The sequence below is a fragment of the Aedes albopictus genome, chromosome 3 (assembly GCF_035046485.1).
Source record: "Aedes albopictus strain Foshan chromosome 3, AalbF5, whole genome shotgun sequence".
In the NCBI taxonomy this organism is placed as follows: domain Eukaryota; kingdom Metazoa; phylum Arthropoda; class Insecta; order Diptera; family Culicidae; genus Aedes; species Aedes albopictus.
In genome coordinates this window covers 279,005,739-279,030,567 of record NC_085138.1, presented here as the reverse complement: position 1 = coordinate 279,030,567, position 24,829 = coordinate 279,005,739, and the positions used below count along the sequence as shown (strand labels likewise).

At 39.9% G+C, this 24,829-nt stretch overlaps 1 protein-coding gene across 5 annotated transcripts in view; it reads left to right on the top strand.

Moving 5' to 3' along the window:
• The first annotated feature begins 4,567 nt into the window (after positions 1–4,567).
• The window catches only part of LOC109401648 (putative uncharacterized protein DDB_G0279653), a 389,641-nt gene continuing 369,379 nt past the window's right edge, over positions 4,568–24,829 (top strand). For all 5 annotated transcript variants that reach the window (XM_062860976.1, XM_062860974.1, XM_062860975.1 and 2 more), the window contains exon 1: positions 4,568–5,993. The gene's annotated coding sequence lies outside the window, so the exon portion shown is untranslated. The remainder of the gene's footprint in view (positions 5,994–24,829) is intronic.

The window sequence follows — 24,829 nt, the reverse complement described above, 5'->3', positions numbered from 1 at the left end:
ATCCCCGACGGAATATCAAGAGAAATTCTCGAAGGAATTTCAGGAGGAATTGTAGAAGGCATTCCCGAAGGAACTCTAGATACAATTTCAGGAGGAATCTCCGAAGAAATTGGAAGAGGAATCATCAAAGGAAATTCGAGAGGAAATCCCGAAGGAATTCCAGGTAAAATCTCCGACGGAATATCAGAAGGAATCCCCGATGAAATTTTAAAAGGAATTCCCGAAGGAATTCCAGCGGGAATCCACGAAGAAATTCCATAAGGAATCCCCGAATGAATTTAAAAAATAATCTCCAAAAGAATTCTAGGAAGAACCTTCGGGAGAATTCCAAGAGAAACCGCCAAAGCAATTCTGGGAAGAATCTCCGAATGAATTCCTTGGGGCAAGACACTGTGCTGAAGAGTTCATTTTCTTTCACAGAGTTGCTCAGAATTTCCCCGGATTGATCCCGTTTTTACTTGGGTGTTGCCTGAATTATCGTAAAATCAAAACAATATTGCCCGATATCTCGTTTTTCTTGCAGTTTTATAGGTGTTTTTCAACAAATTTCGTCGATCATTGAGTTACTCAGAGTTACTCTCGTTTGCACAGTGTCTTGCCCCTAGATGAATTCCAAGCGGAATCCTCAAAGGTTTTTCAAAAGGAAACCCTGAAGGATTTGCAAAAAGAATCCCCATAGGAAGTCCTGGAGAAGAAATTCAAAAGGAATCTTCGAAGGAACTCTAAGACGAATCCACAAATTCCAGGAGGAATTTCCGAAGCAATTGTGAGAGAAATCACCGAAGAAATTCAAGAAGGAAATCCCGAAGAAATCCTAGGAGGAATCCACGACGGAATATCAAGAAGAATCCATGAAAGGAATTCCATAAGGAACAACTGGATAAATTTCATGAAGAATCCCCGAAGAAATTTTAAAAGGAATCCGTGAAGGCATTTAAGGAGGAATCCCCGAAGAAGTTCCTGGAGGAATCCTCGTATGAATTTCATGAGAAACCCCTGAAATAATTCTAGGAGGTATCCCCGCAGGAATTCCAAGAGGAAATCCCGAAAAAATCCAGCACGGATTCCAAAGGAGTTCCAGCTATAATACACAAAGCAATTCCAGCAGGAATCCCCAAAAGAATTTCAAGGGAATTCGAGAAAGAATGCCCAAAGTGTTTCTAGGAGGAAACAACGAAAAATATCCAAATGAAATCTCTGATGGATTCTCAGAAGACAACCTCGAAGGAATTCTAGGAGGGATCACTTAAGGATTTTCAGAAGACAACCTCGATGGAATTCTAGAAGGAATCCTCGGAGGAATTTCATAAGGAATTCCCTGAGGAATTCCCTGAGGAATTCCATGAGGGATCCCCAGAGAAAAGTCCAGGAAAGAAATCTCCAAAGAAATTTTAAGAAGAATCACCAAAGCAATTCCAAGAGGAATCCCCGAAAGAATTCCAGGAGGAATTCCAGGAGGAATCCCTCAAGGAAATCCAGGGGGCAATCTTGAAGGAAGTTCCAAAAATATACCCGACGGAATTCTTGGAGATTTTTTTTATCCTTGAGGATAATTCCAGCCGAAATCTTCAAAGAAATTACATGAGAAATCCCTGCAGGAATCCCAGGGGGAACCCCTGAAGGAATTCTAGGAGGAATCTTCGAAGGATTTCCAAGCGAAATAATCGAAGGATTTTCAAGAGGCAACGCTGAAGGAATATCAAGAGGAATACCCGTAGGAAGTCTAGGAGGAATCTCCAAAGGAATTCTAAGAGGAATTCCCATAGGAGCTCTAGGAGGAATTCCCGAATGAATTTCAAGAGAAATCTCCGAACGAATTCCAAGAGGAATCACCTAAGAAATAGTAGGAAAAATCTCCGAAGGAATTCCAGGAGGAAATCCATGAGGAATCCCTGAAGTAAATCCAAAAGGAATCTCCGAAGAAATTCTAAGAGAAATCATCAATAAAATTCCAGGAGGAAACCCCGAAGAAATTTCAGGAGAAACCCACAACAGATTATCAGGAGGAATTCCCATAAGAGTTTCATAAGAAATCCATGAAGGAAGTCCAGGTGAAATCCCGAAGGAATTCCAGGAGAAATTCCAGAATAAAGTGTTGGAAGAATCTCTGGAAGAATATATAGAGGAGTCTCCGAAGGAATTCTAGGAGGAATCCCTAAATAAAGTCCAGGAGGAATCCCCAAAATAATACCAAGAAAAATCTCCAAAGGAATCACAAAAGGAATTCCAGGAGAAAACCGCTAAGGAATTCCAAGAGGAATCCACGACGGATTATCCAAGGGAATATCAGCAGGAATCCCCGAAGTTTTTCAAGAGAAATCCTCAAAGGAAGTTCAGGGGAACCCCCCAAGAAAGTCCAGTTGGAATCCCCGAAGATAATGCAGGATGAATCTCTGCATGAATTTCAGAGGAAATTCCCGATGGAATTTCTTCGGTGTCTCTGGATTCTTCTATAAGATTCTCTGAGAGAACTCCTGTAGCAATCCCTGAAAAAAATTAAGGAGGAATCACTGAAGAAACACCCGCAAGAACCCCTGAAACTCCTGGAGGAATCTCTGAAGGAACTCCTGGACTAATTTCTGTAAGAACTCCTGTAGGAATTTATAAAAGCACTTCAGAATGAATCCCTGCAGGAACTCCTACACTAAACTGAAGACCTCCTGCAGGAATTCCTTAAAAGGCTCTTGATGGATCTCCAGGAGACATTTAAGAATCATTCTGAAAGCTTCTGAAAGGACTTCTGAAAGGACACCTGAGCGAACTCTTGTTGAAATAGTTCAGGGAACTCTTGTAAAGATGCTCGAAGGAACTTTTGGAGCAATCTTTGAAAGAACTCCTGTAAGAATCTCTGAAAAATTACATGAGGTATTCCAAAGTAATTCCAAGAGGAATCCCTGAAGCAATTTTAGGAGGGATGCTAGAAGGAATTACATTAAGAACCCTTGATGAAATTCCCAGAGGGATCCTCGAAGGATCTTTTTTAGGATCCCTACAGAACGTCAGTAGAAATACCTTGTTGGAATTCTAGAGAAATTTCTGAAGGATCTCCTGGAGGAATCTCTGAGGAAATTTTTTGCCTAGTTTCTGAAGAAACTCCTGTAGGAATTCCTGAAGGAGCTTCAGAAGGAATGCCTGAAGGAACTCTCAGACTAATCTCTGAAGGACCTCCTACCCAAGTAACACACTTGTCACCGAAGAGTCACGGCGGCGCAGGTTTTTGTTTCGCAGAAGTTACTGTGACTTACATCTAACAACTAAACACTTACTTGCTAGAAGTAAGTCACAGTGACTTCTGCACAACAAAAATCTGCGCCGCCGTGACTCTTCGGTGACAAGTGTGTTACTTGGGTATGAGAATACCTGAAGGATCTTATGGATGAATCTCCGATGTATTTCCAGGAGGCATCCCTGAATCCTATTAAAAATCTGAAGGAACTCCTAGAGTTTTCCCTGAAGCTTCTCCTGTCAAAATCTTCCTAAGAGATCGTCTGAAAAAAAAAACAATTCTGAATCAATAAAAAAACCTGGAGGAATCCCTGATAAATCTCCTGGAGGTATCACTGAATCATTTTGGAAGAATCTTCGGAGAAACTTCTGGAGAGATGTGAATGATGAATAATGAATGAAATCTAATGTAAAAAAAAGTTCTAAGAATTCCGTATTTGAATGGACATCCAGAAATTGCATTAAAATTTCTTCTTAAAAGAGTCTTCTGCAGAGTTTGTCTAAAACAATAGAAAGACAAAAAATAGACAGACCAAAGTTTCAATGACCGGATTTCAAATTATTAGAACGTACTATTTTCAATTTCAATATCATAAGGGTATAACTTTAGTAATCAATTTTTTTCATGATATTCTCTTAACCCTTCAGCACGCGCGCTGTTGTAAAAAGTACAACACTACCAAAAAACCTCGCTCGTCGTATACAGCGAGAGCGCGGTGCAGTTTTGGTTGTTTGATGGCACGCGTTCTGGAAGGTTAATAGAATTGAGGAAATCGATGATGGGAAATCAATTATTGCAGTCAAATTCTTATAATAGTGACCGTGAGATTTTTTTTCATCTCAACTTTATGTTAACTTAATTTTGTTCGTGTACTGATCACCGGCGCGAAAAATGAAAATCGGCGGCGTGACAAACAGCGGCGTATGACGCGCCGCCGATACCTCGGTCGGCGTCGGCGTGGAACAAAAAGTGTCGTCGGCGGCGGCGTGGCGCGGCGGCGCACAGGTCTAGTTGCATTATGAATATTATGCAACTCAAATGAGTTGCATTATGAAAAAAATCATTGCATAAAATTTTGTATGGAACTCGTTGCAAAACTCGTTACATAAATAACTATTAGCCAATAGTAATGAATAGTAATAGTAATGCACATTTAAATCAGGTTTTAAGTGTTCGGCTATTTTACCCCATTGAATAAGGTTCCCATTTGCTTAGCTTGCTGAGCCAAACCGCACAATTTGAACGCGTACTCTCAACGTGCAAACTGCTTCACTACATTCCGACCAGAGCAGAGCTCGCTCCAGTCAGCTCGGTGCGACTTCAGCATATCGTTTCTCGCGGGGCCTTTCTCAATTCGTGTTCGACTGTCGGGTGGAACGCAACGTGTTTGTCCGTCGTCTATGGTGTGTCTCGTAGTGCTCGGTCCAATCCGTGAGCCGTCGCGTTTTGTTCCGTTTGCTGTGGAATTGTTCTTGTTGTTATTGTCGTCGTATTCCTCCTTCTAGCCACCCATTTCGGGAAATTGTGACTCGGAGGACCCTGCCTGCCACACGATCGGGACTGGGAGCGGGTGGAGAATGCAATCGAAGGCAAAGGCAGTGATGCGTGTGTGACACATTTGAGAGCGCAGACCTCCTCCTTCGTCGTATGGGTAGTTCGTCGGTGAATGCAATTTCGCGCAGAGTTGTCGTCGTCGTCGTCGAGCGTGTGGAGTCGTGCGGGGAGTTGGTGAACTCTGTGGGCCGGTTGTTGCCTTCCTGGAGAGTGGACCATTTTAGTCAGCGCGGGGGGTCATACCACAGAGAAACGTAATAGATTTTCCAACTGTGCGGTTTCGATGTTTCAATTTCTGCTCCGGGTAACGCGCGAGAGTGTGCATTATTAATTTTCCTGATTGCGGCCAGATGAAATGATAATGTCGACCTGTGTGACTGGGTGTAGTGTCTTTGTTCATCATCAACGATCGGCGGCGATACGCGAGTGAAAGATAAATTGTGCCGTGTAAATCGGTATCTTCGGCAGGTCTGGAACGACAATAAAAAAAAAGTTTCTAATTTTCATTTCGCGTGATTACTTTCGGCGTTTATTGTTGTTGAAAATTTTCATCTCTTGTGTTGCGAAGATAACCAGAAATGCTGTGTTGCAGTTAAGTGATTGTTTGTGTTTTCTGAACGAGGAGAAATTGTTTTTTCTTCAATCGAATGTGATAATCAAATTCTTGTTGAAGTCATCGGTTGTTATATATTTTGCAAAACGCTAGAGAAAGGAAGAGATAGAAAACAAGTGCTGCTGCAAGTAAACTAGTCTAGTGCATATTGATCGATGAAGAGAGAATTGCAAGTGCAGAAAAATAAATAGAAACGAGTGTTCGGTGTAAAATATGTTTACACGGTCTGAGTGAAACGGAATAACAGTGAGCTAAAGGAATCAAAACCGGATCAAAACACGATTTTCGCATATTTTGCTGTATTTTTTTCGTCGGATCTTCTCGTTAATTGGCTACAGACAGTGAAACTCGTAGATCAACGAGACCTTCTGAAATTGCAAAGTGAATAATTTTCATTTGGCACGTGCACTGCTTCGCTCGGGTCACCAGGAAGATTCCCTTGTTCCCGATATTACGCACGAAAAAGAATACAGGTCAACAGGGATCTGGGTGTCCCACTGACAGTGAAAGAGCCGGAGAGATATCCTTGCCAACGTGCGCCGCTGTGCTGGTGGTAGTGCTGTGTTGACGGATACATACGCAGCATCCACAAAGTTCAAGGTCAGTTAGTTTCGGTGGTAAATTAAGAGACATGCTTGGGCTAGCATAAAAGTCACACTCACACAGAGCGAACATTTATTTATGCGAGACACAACGGCGATGATGGGAGAGTGAGACTGAAAAACCCAAAAGCATAGCGTGAGAGGGATTTCGTTTGTTTTTACCTACAGCAGCGTTCGGAGCACACAGTGGTGATGATGACGTTTTTGGAATTTCTTCACAAGCCTTCCTACACTCGTCGAAAGGCAGACATACAGCAATAGAGAATGAGAAATTTCCATATCAAGGATGCTTTGGGATATCGCTGGGAGAAATCACAATTGCGTGCGAGAAATTTCCGTGTAGTAGCAATGACCATCTCATCACTGTAATGGAACGTGATGGTCACTACGTGAATCATCAAGAACAACAAGCAAGTAGCGCTGACACGGTGCTAGACGATCGGGCTGGTAGGGCGACGAAACATGACTCACATAACTCCACACGGACCTTCCTTTTGAAGGAAGTGTAGTAGATTGCATTGTAATGCTATATAAGCAAGTCTAGATGAACATTTGAAAAGGGCCTATCTGCTTTTTGTAAACAAACATGTTTCTGTCTCTGTAGGGCCCATCTGCATCCACCCACGCACATCAACACCCTTATCAGATAGCTTGAAGAACACTCTTTCTGATAAGGGTGTTGATGTGCGTGGGTGGATGCAGATGGGCCCTACAGAGACAAAAACATGTTTGTTTACGCAAAGCAGATATGCCCTTTTCAAATGTTCGTCTAGAAGTGCATGTGTTGATGGGTATAAGAGAATGATAACTATGAACGTTTAGAACATTATAGGAATTTATATACTAAGCAGATGAAGGATGCTATAAGATCAAGGAGTAGTTGATGTATTGCGTAAGAAGAAACGATAAAGCAATTTAAAGGTAGATTACCTATATAACGGTATTTGACAGTACTTATAGCTTTTGTACGAGTTTATTATCGATTTGATCTCTGTTTGGTCAATTGAACTGAGAAAGGATGTCGAGAAAAATCATAATTTGTACATATTTTTAAGAGCTTCTATATCCAGACAATAAGTGCAAGACTTCCAATCAGGAATTTAATTTTAATTTGCTAGAGAGTTAAAGATATCCTTTAAGATATTTGAAAGCTTAGAGTTAGTTCTTAAAAATGTAACCAAGAAAGCTCTTTGGAAGGCCTTCGTTCGTGGTTTTCTGTATAAACTTACCGATGTCTGAAATTTAAAAAAAATGATTTAGCTTTGAATTACTTTTGCAATTCCTACCTTTGGTCATGGTAACACTACCCACATTATTTTTAGAATCAAAGTTTTGTGCACAGAGAAACAGGCGTCCCACTCTATTCTCTTCCCATCGATCACATTGTTAACAGTCGATTCAAATATTTGGTAGCTGGTCGATTGACCAGTCGTGACGCTGGGTATCGTTTTGCTTCTATTTTACGTTTGATTACTATCGCCACCTAGTGATAGCGCAAACAAACACATCATGATTTGCATTGGACGGTTATAGCCTTCGGAATCGAATCATTGAATCTCCTCCCACTTTTGGACGAGTAATGTGCATTAGAATCACAAACTAACGCTTTCCAAGTGCAACTACGAAAAGAAAACCCAGCTGTACCATAAAAAATCTGATGCATTCAAAGCTTTATGTGGAGATGGTTCTTCAGATCTTTATCAAGAGTACGCTAAGCTCGAAAGACAGCTGAAGAACCTGCTTAAAGCGAAAAAGCTTATTTTTTTTACTTAGGTATTCGTTTATTTGGAAGGCTCGGGCATAACTGAGCCGAAATACATTGATTTGAAATTTAACATTTTTACATTTTCTTTAACTGCCTTAAATACTATGTTAGTTTGGAAAGCCGAAGTACTCGCGGCTGTTTCGAGGTTAGGGATTACATTTCATTGAGGATTTCTCAAGAGAAACTTCGATAACAACGCTTTGGAGAGTGGCTCGCAACATGCGAAACCGCTCTTCTTCTAATGAGAGTGATGAATACTCCAATCGCCGGATATTCAACTTCGCAATAAAGGTCTGCCCAGACTTCGTCCCAGCTAGACCGCTGTCTCGGAAAACTTCCTGAGGAGACGGCTCTCTGGATCTTGACAGACCCTTCGCCATGCTAGAGTTTTCAATGGCTCTTCTTTCACCAAACAATTCTGCTCCGGGACGCGATAAAGTTCAATCTTCTGAAGAACCTCTCAGATTTCGCAAAAAGACTATTACTAGACCTGTTCAACTCATTCAACATTGTTACGCATGAATGAAGACAGGTCAAAGTAATAGCTATTGAAAAACCTGACAATCCAGCGTATGATCATAATTAATCGTGAAATGGAGGGTTTTTCCAGGAATAATTCCTATATAGGCGCGATAGTGAAGTCATGTGGGGGCGTACCAGTAAAAAGGCGCTGAAATTTGAAAACCTTGAGTAACTACCACTGATTTTACCATGACAGCACTGCCTTCAGGGATTGCTTCGGAGATTTCCACCACCTACCTCCAGTGATACATTCATGTATTTCTCTAGGAAATTCTCAAAATATTCGTACAGGAATCATTACGGTGATTTTTCACGAATCCTATCAGGGATTTTTAACATAATTCCTATAGAAAATTCTCCGTGGATTTATCTAGGAATTCCTTTCTGGGGGAACGTCAAGAGATTACCCTACAGATGAATCTAAAAATTCTTCTAGGGGATCCTTTAGATATTTACAGTGTACTTATGTCTCTCTTATGGTATGGCACCGTGGAAATGATTTTAGTATTGTACCTTAAGAACATTACATGGATGATTTTTCCAAAACTGGAGGTAATCCTTTGTTGAAGAAATAAAAAAAAACCCCTGAGTGAAACTTTATTTTTTCATTTCTGTAGAAATAGCGTGCAATCGGTATTTGGATTTAACAGGCGTGCAACCTGGCGACATTCCTTCGGAAGTTTCTAAGGAATTTCATTCCTACTTAAATACCTAAGAAAAGACCTCGGGAGAACTTTCCCAAAACACTCGTTGAGGAATTTCTGAAGCAATTACTGATGTATTGTTATTATTTTTTTTATTAGTGAGGCTTTCAGCCGTAGGCTGGCTCACCTCCTAACTACTGAAGAAAATTTCCAAATAAATGATTGGAAGATTTCCTGGCAGCATCCGTGAAGGAAGTTCTGTGGGAATTTCTGAATTATCTTCAAAGGAAAACTTTAGATAAGCTTCTAAATTAATATCTAGATAATTTCTGAAAATTGAGGGATGTCTTCTCCAGTCAACACGAAGTCGTATATCGAAAAATCTGTCAAGGTTTTTTCAAAGTAATTCTTGGAAAAAAATTGAAAGAAATCGCTAGAGGAAAATCTTCAGATATTTCTGAAGAAATTACACTAGTTTACAAAATAAAATGAAAGTCGTGAACTTCTGTCAATGACCAAAATTTTTGAAGCACAATTTAGCACTGATTTCGAAACGGTGCTTCAAAATTTTTTAAGTAGAACAGTTTTTGAGTTTTAGCTAAATAACGAGTTTAACAACTTTTTAAAATACGGAATTTAATAAAACTCAAATATCGTGCGTTTTGTTCAACCAATTTTAAGTCTTTTACCATAAATTTCCATAAAAGCTGAATATAATACCATTCGAACATCTGAATGCAGGTTTTGCGTCATATTGATGAAATTCAAGATATTGGCGAGTTTTGGGGACGATCTCCTTAAATTTTAGCAAAATTTCCAAAAATATTTTAGGAAATGTATTTTTTTCAATAAGAAAAAAAAAACAATTTAAAAATTCTTTCTCAACGTTTATTTAACATGTCATATGTAGGCAAGTTACAGTAAAAAATAACGGAGAATGAGATATGTGAAGTGAGCGACTTTGCTTAAAAATAGAACAAAAATCGATTTCAAATCATCAACCTTGTATGGAAAGTCGAGAAAATTTTCGCTCTACTGTATTTTTTTTTTCCTTCGCGTTTTTTAACTTAGGGCATGATTCTACACTAAACATGATCATCAGCTTACCGAGCTCAAAAATGCTGTAAACTAGTGTTATTAGTCGAATTTATAATGAAAACCATTGAAAATTTTCTGAAAGAATTCCTCGAAATCAAAAAAAAATGTAAAGGAACTCCAAAAGCAGATTCTATAAGATTTTTTTTTTAGAAAAATCCCGAATGGATCTCACATTTGAAAAAAAAGAAAGAGTCCCTGGAGGAATTTCTAAAGAAACCCCAGGAAGATTTTTTGACAGAAATTCAAATTAAAAAAAAACCCTGGGGCAAAGTTTTGGACCAAATCCTTGGAAGATCGTTTGAAAGATGCGTAAAGGAATTTCCAAAGGATTTTTCGGAAAAAATAATTGAAAAGATTTAAATAATAGGGTAAATTTCTGAAGGATTTTAAAAAAACGCTGGAAGAAATTCTGCAGAAACCCATACACAACTTTCTTACACAGCTCAAGAAATTGGAAGTTGCTGTGGGAATTTCTGGTGAGAGCCTTAAGCCTTCTTAAGAAACTCTAGTAAAAATTTTAACACTTTCTGAGAAAACTCTGGAAAAGTTTGTTTCTGAAGGCATCTCTGAAAGTTTTATTCTAGGAATCTCTGACTGTTTCTAAAGTTTCTGAATAAATGTCTAAATAAATTTCTGAAGGAATTTCTGATCATTTTTTTTTTTAAGAATTCCTGGTGGAATTTCTGCTTGTATTCATGATTTTTTTTTTGAAAAAAATGGAGAGATTTCAGAAGTAAATCATGCAAGATGCTTTGAAATTATTCTTTGTGAAATTTGTAGAAAAGGAGGATTTTTGAACAAATCCCTGAAAAAAATATATTTCAAATGATTCCATGGAAGATAATTAAAATGATCCATGAAGGAAGTTTTGGCCAAATAGTCGGACAAATTTCCTTAAGAGTTTTTAAAAGAATTTCTGAAGAAATTTTTGGTAGATTTTTTTTAAATAATCTCCTAAAGATTCTTCAAACGAATGCCCGGAGAAATTTCTGTGGTAATCCCTGGGCGAATTTCTCAACAATCTCTGGAATGATTTGTTAAAAATCATGGAGGATTTGGTGAAGCAATTCATGCTAAATTTCGTACAATATTTCTTTGCAACACTTCTTGTAGCAACATATGGACAATTTTCGAAAACATTTGTTTTGATTTGGAAAGTTTTCTTCGGATACCGTCGTAATAAAGTTGAAAATTCAGGACTCACCTACTTTTATTTATCACCACAGAATCGCAGCAAAATGTGACCGATCAGATAGCGATACAAACCTGCACTACTCGTACAGAAAGATCTTTCGACAAATACAGCATAACCAGTAACCACGCTGTCACGAATCTCCAAATTTCCGAAGGAACCCCTTGAGAAATTTTAGAAGGGATCCCTAAAGGAATTTTTGAAACAGTTCTACAAGTACATAACAATGATAGCTGAATAACAACTTATTCCTAAAATTTGTAAAATCGAGCTTAAGATTGGTTTATTCATCCATTGTACAGCAATAACATTTATCGAAAAGGAAATTTTTTAAAGAAATTTGTAAAGGAATTCCATAGTTCCATAGTTCCAAGGAATCCGATAGTTTTCAATGAATTCCAAGTTTATGTCCATGGAGAATTTCCTGATTGCATTTCTGGAAGAACTTCCGAAGAAACCGCTGAAATAATTTTCAGCAGAATGCTTCGAATCTCTGAAAAAAATCTGAGAGACTCCTTGGAGAATTTTTCAAATGAATCCTCAGAAGAATTTCTGGAGGAATCCATGAAGCAATTTTATATGTATCCTTGCTAAAATTTCCGGAAGAATTACAGATTCCATTTTTGTATTTTTTCCAAAGGAGTTCCAGTAAGAATTTATGTAAAAAAGCGTTTGAATTAATTTTGAAAGAATACTAAATTTCCGGTACTAGAGTTCGACTGATATGTGTGATCTAGCTACTTTATCGGCGCTGCAGTCTTGGGGAATCAAAACGACTGTTTTCGATTTTCCGATTTCTGATTTTTTAAACGAACTATTGGAAGAATATCTGAAGGAATCAGTGTTTTTTTTTTCCAAGATAATCTTTGGAGGGAGTTTATGAATAAATTCCAGGGGAATACCTGGAGAAATATCTAAACGAACTTCGAAAGGAATTTTAACGGTGACGTCAGGAGAAATTTCTGAACAAACCATGGAGGATTTTCTGAAGCAATCTATGCAAGATTTCTTTTAAAAAAAACCTGGAGATATTTTTGAAGGAACCCGTAGTAGATTTTCTGAAATCGATCTCTAGAAGTTTTCTAAAGGAATACAGCAATTTTAGTAGTAATCCTTTGAAGATTGGTTTAAGAAGTTCTTGGTGAAATTCCTAAATAAATTTCTAGTGGAATTTCTTAAGTAGTCGTTAGAAGATTTTCTTGAATAAAATGCCTGGAAAATTTGCTCAAATAAACCTCTGGTTAAACTTCTGAAGAGATCTTTGAAGGAACACCTGAATACATTAAGGTGAAACTGGAAGCATTTCCTCATTTTTTGGTTTTTGATTTTTAATTAAATAACGAAGCAATATTTTCAAAATCGGTTTTCGTACACATGTAAAGACTGGACTCAAAAAAAAATGAGACACAAAGAATAATGTATAACTTTTGATTGCGTGCACAAAAATAGCTGATTTTTTTGACCAGGAATAGTACATTATGTGTAGTTAATACCATAAAAATTTCATCAAAATCGGTTTCGATTAAGTGTTGGCGGAAATATCGTCGAAACAAGAGACTAACCTTTTGAGAATCTTTTGTCAAACAAACACAAAAGTATCACATTTTTTACCTAAAACTGTAGAGCCAAAAATACTGAACCGATTTCAATGAAAATTTTTCTGTACAAAAGGTATGTATGCAGATGTATTGTGTCAAAATTTCATTCAATTCGATTTGACCTTTAAAAAGTTATAGCCATGTATATGTATATGTAGCACTATGTCACAATAAGCAGATGTGGTTTTTGGTATAGTGACATTCAAACTGCTCTATCTTTTAAAATGTTCAATCAAAATGGCTGAAATTTTCACTGAGAAAAGATTAACACAACGATTTTACACTGTCAAAATGTCAAAAAAAAAAATCGGGACAGTATTGCCAATACTACAGTCAAAATAATGCACACTGATTTTAAAATGTTAAAAAGTGCCCAAAATTTGAAAACCCCGTTTTTTGCTTGAATTGTTAAAAAAAAGTACTGAGCCGATTATAATGAAATTTTCACCATTTATTATGACTTACTTGAAGAACTTACAGTCAAATTTTTAGACGTTTTGATGAGCTAACAACCAAGTTATAGCCTAAACATTTTTTAAAATGGAAGCCCAAAATTTCCAAAACCACATTTTATTGTATCGACAATATTTGCGCCAATACTGAACCGATTTTGATGAAATTTTTAGGGCATTAACTTCACATAATATGCTATTCCTGGTTAAAAAATCAGCTATTTTTGTGAACGCAATCAAAAGTTATACATTATTTTGAGTGTCTCATTTTTTCGAGTCCAGTCTTTAGAGTATGGATCAAGGTATCTTCTGATTTTTTTTTGTGGTGAAAAATGTTTTTCATTTTTGCAAAACCATCTTTGAACAAAATTTCACAAAAAAATGGTTTCTGCAAAAATGAACAACATTTTCCACCATAAAAAAATCAGAAGATACCTTGATCCATACTCTACATGTGTACGAAAACCGATTGAAAATATTGCTTCGTTATTTAATAAAATATCAAAACTAAAAAAAAATGAGGAAATGCTTCCAGTTTCGCCTTAACGGAAGATTACTTAAAAGAAGTTTTGACTTTTAAAAATGAATTTCTAAAGAAGCACTTGAAAGTATTGTGCAAATTATCCCTGAATAAACCTATGGAAGATTTTCACAAAGAATCCTTGAATGTCTGGAGAAATCTTGAGAAATTCTTGAAGGAATAGCTGAACAAACTCTTAGACGAATTTACGAAGCAACTCATTGAGACACGAAATAGCCAAGGGATGAAAGTCTCTATAATAGAGATAAATCAATCAAGCAATTCATTGAAGATTTTCTAAGAAAAACATTGAGAAATATCTGTAAGAAAATTTCCGAATGAGTTCCTGAAGGATTTTTTAAATTAATTCCTGGAGGACACTTAAGGGATCTCAATAAGAATTCCTATAGAAATTTCAGGAGAACAAACTCATAGGAGAATTTCTAAAGTTATCCCTGAAGAAAATGTTTGAATGAATTCAAAGAGGATTAAAAAACGAATGTGCAAGTTTCTCAAGGAATTCTTGGAGAAACTTCCAAAGGAATCTCCGGCGGAATTTCTGACAGAATTTTTGGGATTTTGGAAGATTCAGCTTTGGAATTCGTTTTGAGATTTCTTCAACGACTCCTTTTGGGGTGTTGTTTAAAAAGGATTTCTCTCTAGCACGAAGTGTAGATACAACATTGTAGGGCAACTCTTTATGTTTTATTGATGATAATATCCTTCCCAATCGGGGGTGGAAGCTCAGGTAAAATATTATCTCCTGGGCGCCCATTAAAAACACCACCCCCGGCGAAGACTGGCGCTCGAGCCTAGCTATTTAGCACTGTAGTTGGAGGAAATGCCAATGCAGAACCCGTAGCTTCCGGGAAGGTAAGCCCAGCTCCCTGGGTTAGTGGGTTGGTGTCAGGCCCTGCGAGCCAGCCGTAAAAAAGACTAGCACCGGAAAATCAACAAGAGAAGAATGCGAACCGATACCAATGGCGACGACCACAGCGACGAAAAGGGACTTGCGATTGGAAGCTCGGTACGTGGAACTGCAGATCTCTCAACTTCATCGGGAGCACCCGCATACTCGCCGATATACTGAAAGACCGCGGGTTCGGAATCGTAGCGCTGCAGGAGGTGTGTTGGACAGGATCTATGGTGCGAACGTTTAGAGGTAATCATACCATCTACCAGAGTTGCGGCAACACACGTGAGCTGGGAACAGCTTTTATAGTGATGGGCGACATGCAGAGGCGCGTGATCGGTTGGTGGCCGATCGACGAAAGAATGTGCAGGTTGAGGATCAAGGGCCGATTCTTCAACATTAGCATAATAAACGTGCACAGCCCTCACTCCGGAAGCACTGATGATGACAAAGACGCATTTTACGCGCAGCTCGAACGCGAGTACGACCGCTGCCCAAACCACGACGTCAAGATCATCATAGGGGATCTAAACGCTCAGGTAGGCCAGGAGGAGGAATTCAGACCGACGATTGGAAAGTTCAGCGCCCACCAGCTGACGAACGAAAATGGCCTACGCCTCATCGATTTCGCCGCCTCCAAGAACATGGCCATTCGTAGCACCTTCTTCCAGCACAGCCTCCCTTATCGTTACACCTGGAGATCACCACAACAAACGGAATCGCAAATCGACCACGTTCTGATTGATGGACGGCACTTCTCCGACATTATCGACGTCAGGACCTATCGTGGCGCTAATATCGACTCCGATCACTACCTGGTGATGGTTAAACTGCGCCCAAAACTCTCCGTTATTAACAACGTACATTACCGGCGGCCGCCCCGGTACGATCTAGAGCGACTGAAGCAACCGAATGTCGCCACCGCATACGCGCAGAATCTCGAGGCAGCGTTGCCGGACGAGGGTGTGCTCGATGTGGCCCCTCTAGAGGACTGCTGGAGTACAATCAAAGCAGCCATCAACAACGCAGCTGAGAGCACTATCGGGTACGTAGAACGGAGTCGACGAAACGATTGGTTCGACGAGGAGTGCAGAGCGGTTCTGGAGGAGAAGGATGCAGCGCGGGCGGTAATGCTGCAGCATGGAACCCGACAGAATGTGGAGCGATACAGACAGAAGCGGAAGCAGCAGACCCGTCTCTTCCGGGAGAAAAAGCGCCGCCTGGAAGAAGCGGAGTGCGAGGAAATGGAACTGCTGTGCCGTTCACAGGAAACACGCAAGTTCTACCAGAAGCTCAACGCATCCCGCAAAGGCTACGTGCCGCAAGCCGAAATCTGCAGGGATAAGGACGGGAGCCTCCTGACGGACAAACGTGAGGTGATCGAAAGGTGGAAGCAGCACTTCGACGAGCACCTGAATGGCGAAGAGAATGTAGGCACGGAGGACCAAGGCAGCGGAGGAAATGACTTGGTGCAGCAGAGGACGGGAACGAACCAACTCCCACGCTGAGGGAAGTTAAGGATGCCATCCACCAGCTCAAAAACAACAAAGCGGCTGGTAAGGACGGTATCGCAGCGGAACTCATCAAGATGGGCCCGGAAAAGTTGGCCACCTGTCTGCACCAGTTAGTTGTCAAGATCTGGGAAACCGAACAGCTACCGGAGGAGTGGAAGGAAGGGATAATCTGTCCCATCCACAAGAAAGGCGACAAGTTAATGTGTGAGAACTTTCGAGCGATCACCATTTTGAATGCCGCCTACAAAGTGCTATCCCAGATCATCTTCCGTCGTCTTTCACCTAAAGTAAATGAGTTCGTGGGAAGTTACCAAGCCGGTTTCATCGACGGCCGGTCGACAACGGACCAGATCTTCACCGTACGGCAAATCCTCCAGAAATGCCGTGAATACCAGGTCCCAACGCATCACCTGTTCATCAACTTCAAAGCGGCATACGACAGTATCGACCGCACAGAGCTATGGAAAATTATGGACGAGAACAGCTTTCCCGGGAAGCTGACTAGACTGATAAGAGCAACGATGGACGGTTTGCAGAACAGCGTAAGGATTTCGGGTGAACTATCCAGTTCATTTGAATCTCGACGGGGACTACGACAAGGTGATGGACTTTCCTGCCTACTATTCAACATCGCCCTGGAAGGTGTTATGCGACGAGCCGGGCTCAACAGCCGGGATACGATCTTCACGAAATCCAGCCAATTTGTATGTTTTGCGGATGACATGGATATTATTGCTAGGACATTTGGAACGGTGACAGAACAGTACACCCGCCTGAAACGTGAAGCAGCAAAGGTCGGACTGGTGGTGAATGCGGCTAAGACAAAGTACATGCTGGTAGGTGGGACTGAGCGAGACAGGACAAGCCTTGGCAGCAATGTTACGATAGACGGGGATACTTTCGAGGTGGTAGAAGAATTCGTCTACCTCGGTTCCTTGCTAACGGCTGACAATAACGTGAGCCGTGAAATACGAAGGCGCATCATCAGTGGAAGTCGTGCCTATTATGGGCTCCAGAAGAAACTGCGGTCAAAAAAGATTCACCCCCGCACCAAATGTACCATGTACAAGACGTTAATAAGACCGGTGGTTCTCTACGGGCACGAGACGTGGACGATGCTCGAGGAGGATATGCAAGCACTCGGAGTTTTCGAGCGACGGGTGCTAAGGATGATCTTCGGCGGCGTGCAGGAGAACGGTGCGTGGCGGAGAAGGATGAACCACGAGCTCGCTGCACTTTATGGCGAACCCAGCATCCAGAAGGTAGCCAAAGCCGGAAGGATACGGTGGGCAGGGCATGTTGCAAGAATGCCGGACAACAACCCTGCAAAGTTGGTGTTTGCTAACCATCCGGTTGGTACAAGAAGGCGTGGAGTGCAGAGAGCACGATGGGCGGACCAGGTGGAGCGTGATCTGGCGAGTGTTGGGCGTGACCGACGTTGGAGAGCTGCAGCTGCAAATCGAGTATTATGGCGGCAAATTGTTGATTCAGTATTATCATGAATTTGATGTTAACTAAATAAATGAATGAATCCTTCCCAATCAGTTCGTGCAAACGAGTTGAATCAAGGTCGAGCCAATTCTCGATTGAGATGCACTGCCGGGTAATATTTTATGATTCAATATTTATTTTGCCATTGGTGCAATACCTCCAAGACGCTTTAGCTAAATAATTCGGATTCCTCGCTGAATGAGTGAAAGAAGTGATTCGGAACGAGCTCACCAATTTTTTCAGTAAACGACTGGTGCAAGCTTCTCCCGCGAACTCGTTAATTTTCCCAATGTGTTAAAATCCATATTGAAGTTTCCCAAAGAGAAAGTCAAACCCATCACGTCGCCATCAAGTTCGTTCTTCAGTGTGGATTTGTACATCTTCTCACAAAAATCCCAGACCGAAAGTACTTGAATGCATCGCACCATCGATCGCACCGGTTGCAGACCGCTCCCAGTCTACTTTTCGAACCAGAACCGGTCGATGCGATGGCGCGCACAGTTCAAGGATGTTTACTAGTGGTGAGTGGCGACCCTGCCTCATAGTAGGTACTAGCTAGCTGGTGACAGTGAATGGAACCCGGTAACTCGATAAGTCTCTTCCTTCTTTTGCTGGTGTCTTTCTGTTTGGCCCGATACCTGGTGATGGATTTACTCAGCGGAACGGTTTTTGCCCAAACAACCCAACTATGCGAATGGATATAATGTTTCTCATCTTTTTTTTTCCTTCAGTCAACCTATATCCGAGTGCCACGAAGGTTGCCGCTGTTGCCCCGTTCGGTAAGAGAGCAGAAAAAATGCAAATGAGATACAAATGCGCTTATTGCAGGTTAAAACTTTGTGCCCAATCCTAGTATGTATGTACGTCTTGAGCGGGGTATAGCGTTTTTTCGCCATCGTCGCGTGGTAAAGTTCAAGCCAAACCGCAAGCAATTCAGTTCAACCAGCAATGGATGCGATGATGGTGGCGGTGGTGGTTCTACTCTAGCAGCTGGTCGTTAAACATCTGAACACAAATTGGCAATGTGCAAAAAATGAGCCAGTCAGCAAAACTGTAAATATTCAAATTGTTGGTTTATATTATGTGTGCCAACATTGGTAGAAGGTAGGAAGGTTTGTATCGAACGGAGTGAAGCAGAAAAGTAAACAGTGATTCAATGAATCAGTCTGTTGATAACGAATTGCTTACTTAGTTACTTGATATATTGACTGTAAAAATGATGTTTTCTGTTGTTGGCTCATTTAAGCTAATGGAGAAGAGAATTTATTAAATCGAGACCAATAATATTAAATTCTACCAGAATCTTATTACTTGACCCGAACGGACCCGATGCGATGAATTTATCACCGGGGTGCGGGAAATTATTTGGTTCAATAAATTGTGTTTTAACCCTCAAGCCCTTCAATACCATTCTCACTCTCACTCATGTTTCCTGAGCACCCCTGGGGAGGGGATACATAGGGCCAATGTAAATGATTCAGGTTTTCAACGACTTCCATAACATCCTTGCCTCTGCGATTGCCTGATGGTTGGTCAGACGTCAAAACTTGAAGCAGTTGTTCAAAGTTTAAGCTGTATATTGTTGACGACACTCGTATTTGGCTGCTCTTGTCCGCTCTATCGGGATCTTTACAGAAGCTTATCTAGGCGTTCCTCCAGGTATTCCAACCAGTGTTGGTAAAACGATCAACGATCAATCGATCAAATCTGACTATACATGTCAATGGTTGCTACTCCCTTATTGATCTGAGCTGGTACCAATTGCACTGAGATCCAAGTGAATAAGGGCTGGGACACTCCACTTATTCTCAAAGTGCAATTCTAGCAGCTCATACATTTTGGATCAATACCGGCGCCGGCCACGTCCTTATAGTCAGTTGGGAAGGGAAAGGAATGTTAGAGTGTGCTGGTTGTTGCTACTAAAGACCGAGATCACCTCTGCATCCCCACATCCAGCACGGACTGGGGTATTTGTTAGACGAAAAGGATGGGAGATATGGGAGTCACCGTTGGATCGGTGATGCGATCCATGGATAGGGGGTTATTTATAGTGTTCGTAAGGTGATAGGTTGTGTGGTGAATGAGGTGAATAAGGTCAAGCGGCACAGCACGCTTTGGTTGCATAACTTGTAGACGTTATATACACTGTGCTGTGAGTGGAAATTGGAAGGGAGGGAAACGACTTTTTTTCAATTCGTTTCTGGTTCTAGCGATGGCTATGAACATATGAATATACATGAGTTGTATATGTAGAGAAGAGAGAGAGAGAGAGAGAGAGAGAGAAAGATAAAGTGAATAGAAATATACAAAGTAGGATGAAAAGGGACGGGCCAGGGATTGAACCCATGACCTTCTGCATGTGAATCAGAAGCGGTAGCCACTAGACCACCAAACCCGTCTTATTCCAACAGAGATTCCTTCAAAAATATCTCCACAGATTTCTCCAGGAACACTTCTAGAAATTCCATCAAGAATTTTGTTAAAGGGATAACGCATTATACCGGGCCAATTCTTGGATCTGTGGGTTGCCTAAAACCGAATCGACGCAGTTACGGCGCGTCTGATTTCGGAAACTTCGGCGGCCTTCTGCCGCCTCAGTTCCTCAATCGTCTCAAACTCATAGAAAAGATTTTATGATGAAACTTTTTTATGGCAGTGTATACTATCTAGTACTAGTACTAGTTTACAGCACGAGTCGTACATTTATCCAACGAGGCTTGCCGAGTTGGATAATTACGACGAGTGCTGTAAAAATCGAGTTCTGCACCGAGTTGCGTACAACGTTTTTTGCAATTTCATAAATTATCACTTGATGATAGTTTTCATCAAACTGCACACTGATGTTCATTCCCATGTTTAAGGAAGTCTGATCATAGTAGGTTATACTGTGCAGTTGTCACAGTTTTTCAAACTTGCATCCAGAAAGCACCAAGAAGTTGATTAAAACTGAAAACAGTGCCATACAAAATGAATCGAAATTTGATACTTTTTATTATGGAATTCTAAAAAATGTACAATTGGACTAAAAGAATATCTAGGCAAATTTTCAATTTTTCTGGTATTTTTCAGACACAAAATAAATAATATATTGTTTCATCCCATTGACCAATTCAAATTACCTAGAAGATCCTCCAAAAATTAAAAAAAAGAACATAATATTATTACAGTTGCCAAAAAATAGAAAAAAAATCCTCATTTAAACGAATGTCTACCACTGTAGATAATATGGAAAATTTCTGCATGAACTGCTGCGAGAATCTTCGACAGTTTCTGAAAACAAAATCAGAATTTATAAGGGAAAATCCTTGGGAAAACTTCTATAAAAAAATCTCTGATAAAATCTTCGAAAAAATCTCCACATCTCTGTGTAAATAAGTCACCTGAAATTGCACATTTTAAACATATTGCCGGATAAACTTCGGGAAAATCTCCTGGAAAAAAAATTGTAGAAGAATTTCGTGAGCAATTTCTAGAAGCATTGGTAGAGAAATTAAAAAAAAATCTCCTTGAAGAAATTATGAACATATTTCTGGAAGAATTCCTTCAAAAATGTTCGAAGAAATACTTGAAGGAGTACATGTACGAACTGCTATAGCAATCCTTGTAGGATGTTTCTAGTGGATCGCTAAAGGAATCCCAGTAGACATTTTTTAAATAATTTCTGAAAAAAAAACTTAAAACAAGTTTTATAATCTTTTGACAAATTAGAAGAAGATTCAAAGGAAATTTCTGAAGGAAATTCTGAAAGAATCTTTGGAAGAATTCCTGAAAAATTTTCAAAGAAATGCATGGACAAGAATGTATTATAAAGAAATAACTGGATGCATCTTTGGAGCAGTTCTTGCTGATATCATTTGAGGAAATTGTAGTATGCCGTGGTGTATTTATTAAGTGAGTTATGTCAGAAGAAAGACAGTTCAAATCTGAACCGCACGCATTTCAATTACACTCCCTACAATTCAGAAGTGGGGTAACCCAGCATTTGGACAATGGAAGCAAAATTGAAGTTATTTGTTACCCAACGTTGCAGAAGTGATTACAAGGAACTTGGCTAGAAAAAGAATCATTTAAGCACTCAAAGATGGGAAAGAGATGATTGTCTGCGAAGGAAGTTACGGAATGGGCGAAGTGAAATTAACAAGTCGTAATCATCAATGGAGAAGCATATATAGGTACTGCCTGTGCTGTCCAGGGAGAAGCCGCTTTACAACTCGGAGTTTAAGTCACCGAGTTGGAGTTCGAAGGAAGACGACGCTGGAGAGAAGAATCACATCGAGGACGATTAGTTATGTCGGAATGGCCGAGCTGTAGTAGGCCGTAGTGTATTCATTAAGCGAGTTATGTCAGAATAAAGACAATTCAAGTCTGAACCGCACGCATTTCAATTACACTCCCTACAAAATCAAGTAAGAACCTTCTTTCTACGAAAAATCAGGAATTTTTTTTTAAAAATACTGAAAGAAAAGCTTGAAGATTTTCTTGCGGGTTTCCTTGAATTAATGATGTAGTCAGAGCCGTAGCGTGCGGTTGGCAAAGTTGGCCCCCGCCAAATGCGCCAGCCTCAGAGGGACGCCGAAAAGGCCTAAGGCTAAAAAAACAGCGTGATGCTATTATTTTCTTGAATGTTTCAAGGCTTCAGTATTTTCTAGAATTCCCTAGAAAACCTTTCATGAACTTCCTTATAAATTTCTCCAGAAATCGTAAATCCAGAAATTTCTCTTGGTATTTCGCTGAAAAAAAAAAATCACTGATTTTATACAAAATTACTCTTGATACTTTTGGGAGCATTCCAAGGATTCCTTCAGAAATTTCTTCAGGGATTGCCACATAAAACATTTTTGTTTTAGTAAACCTTTAAGAGATTCTTTAGGAAACTTTTGCAGGGATCCCTACAAAAATTCTTCCGTGTATCCTATCACAAATTCTTCCAGAGATTCTCCACAAAGTCTTACATGCATTCCCTCAGGCATTTCTTCACCTACTGTTTTAGGAATTCCTTCAAGAATTACTCCATGAATTCCATTGGAAATTCTTGTTGAAATGTCTTCCGGATTCCTGCATAATTTCATGTAATAATTCCAGCAGGAACTCTTCCTGAGGTTCCAACAAAATTTCATGTTGTTATTTCTTCAAGAACTTCTTCTGGTATTAGTCCAGGATTACAGATCTTCTGGGAAATATGTTGATTAAACTTCAGAAAAAAACCTTTGGTAATGGTATTGGAAAATTCTGGTAAAACCAATTGAACTAGTTGTCGAAAATTGGTAAATTTAGATCGTTTGAGGGTTCCTGAGAACCCCTGAAACTCAATAAAATATTTTGGAAAACAAAATTCAGTTGACCAAAAAATCTTGCAAAGATAAAAAACAATACTTCAAGGTTCTTGATTCAATTTATGTGTCATTCTTATCAGAAATCTGAAATGTCATTTCTAATTATTGTGCTGGGTTTAGTAAGATTCTTGAAAGGCAAAATTTGATTGTACTTGCTCGTATAAGAGAAATAAATTTGGAAATTTTGAAGGCAACTCCCACAAAAACTTCCTAAAGAAAAACACGAATGAAAAACACTATAATAAAATATTAAAAAAAATAGGGCGGATTTTTTTTTATTTCGAAACACCAAAATCCAAATATTAGAGAAATTCAGAAAAAATATGAACAACTGCAAAGTTTTGCAAATTAACAATGTCCAATGTCCAATTATCGTAGGCAGGGATGGGATCATTCATTTGCAAAGATTTACACTCACTTGATACTATCTCAGTTCAGAAGCATTCTATCAAAAAACTATGTATGGATGAATTATACCTTGTAGTTTAATCAGAAAGTTCGCCGAATAGCATTAGGGTCGCACACGCATACCAAATTCGTGAACGAGCTATGAAGGCAACTCTCCACGCGGTGAATGTAAATTACATTCACGCCGTGGAGAGTTGCGTTTGCTGCCTTCTGTTGACTTTATTATTGACGCTACGCTAATACATTGTTCTACAAAGTTTCAGGTAAAACAAAAATGAAAAAATGCTTCATACATTATTTTTTGCTACGATGTTTCTGAAGCGAGTTATTCGCAAGTGAATGTAAATGATTGCAAATGAAAGATCCCATCCTTGATCGTAGGGCGCCAATCTGGATGCTTGCCAAGGGTGCCATGGGACCAAACTACGGCTCTGCACGGTGTAGTGCAAGGTAAGAAATACACTCCAGTAGACTTGTCGAAAGATTTCTTTTTGAACTCGTGACAAGAATTTCTGCAGGAAAAGGAAAGGGGCATCCGCAGGCATATGGGAAATTCCCATTGGAAATCTCATATAACATGGGACATTTATGTGTAGAAGGGCAGTGCAGCTCTGCAGCATCAATCGGTGCAAAACTTTCGATCATCGTGAGGATGCGAGTTCGAGTTCTGAGTCCAGCAGTAATGATTCTGTCATTAATTGGTTTCCACTTAATAAGCGCCGCCTGTGAATGGGCATCAAGTAGGAAGTCAACTCATCGGTGTCGGGGAACGTTGTTGCCTCGAATACCGAAATATAACAATACCTGTCCCGACGATAGCTTGTGTTGTCCAAAGTTGGGCCATAAGATTTTACTTAGTTCCATGAGCTTTATGCGTCGCGGCTCACTGGCGTGTTGTGCCAGCTTGTGTTGCTGAGCTAGTGCTAAAACATTACATGTTCCAATTCTTGTCGTTAAATCAGTACGTGATCTTTCTTGATAGGCCGAATGCTGTTTAGTCGAACGCCATTTGACCGAACGGGTCATTTGGCCGAACGCCATTTGGCCGAATGCCGTTTGGCCGAAAAATGAATGATGAACTTAAGTGACCATGCCACCGCTCCCCGCATCAGTAAAACTCAAAAGAACAGCCTATGATTCAAAGATGGAGATATCTTTGATAAAATATTGACAGTTTCAACGCCAACAATCCCTGAATATCAAAACTAGAAAGAATAGCCTATGATCACAAGAAGGAAATATTTTTGATGATCATGTTGGTGGTTAGAGTGTCAAAAACTTCAATTGAATTCTTTTGATCATAATTCGGCCGACCATCGGCTTGAACGGTTTGTTGAGATTCGGGAACAGTAGATCGTTGACCTAAAGTCTCGTATCAACCGTG